Consider the following 529-nt stretch of genomic DNA (forward strand, 5'->3'; position numbering starts at 1 on the left):
GACCCACTCCGCCCCCCTTCCTGCTGCCAGCCTGTGGTCCCGCTGGACAAGTCCTTGCCGTGGGCACTACAACATTAACAGGGCCTCTCGAGAGGGAGGCGAGGAAAGGGGATACGGTGCAGGGTCCCCCTCGGCGAGGCGTCTGGGAAAGCACACGGGAATGCTTTGTATTTTTTTAGTCTGAAAATGTTTATATAAAACACCTGGTTACTAATACTGTTCTGTACTTGAAAGTGGCCGAGGGAGGAGATCTGAAGTGCTCTCAACACACACACACACACACACACACACACACACACACACGATTATTACGTGTGTGGAGAGAAAACAGGGTACATGATGCATGAAATAGAAAGTTGGGCAAATGGGATAAAGGAAGAAAAACTGTGAAGAAGAGAGGGCAGATAAATATATTTTCAGCAATATGTGGATTAATAAACCGATACATAAAGTGAGCAAGGGAAGAAGAAAGCAAGGGAAGAGGAAGTGGAAGGGAGGTGGCTAGAGAGCCAGGAAGCTGGGGTGGGGA

Source organism: Myotis davidii, unplaced genomic scaffold (assembly GCF_000327345.1).
Source record: "Myotis davidii unplaced genomic scaffold, ASM32734v1 scaffold880, whole genome shotgun sequence".
NCBI lineage: Eukaryota > Metazoa > Chordata > Mammalia > Chiroptera > Vespertilionidae > Myotis > Myotis davidii.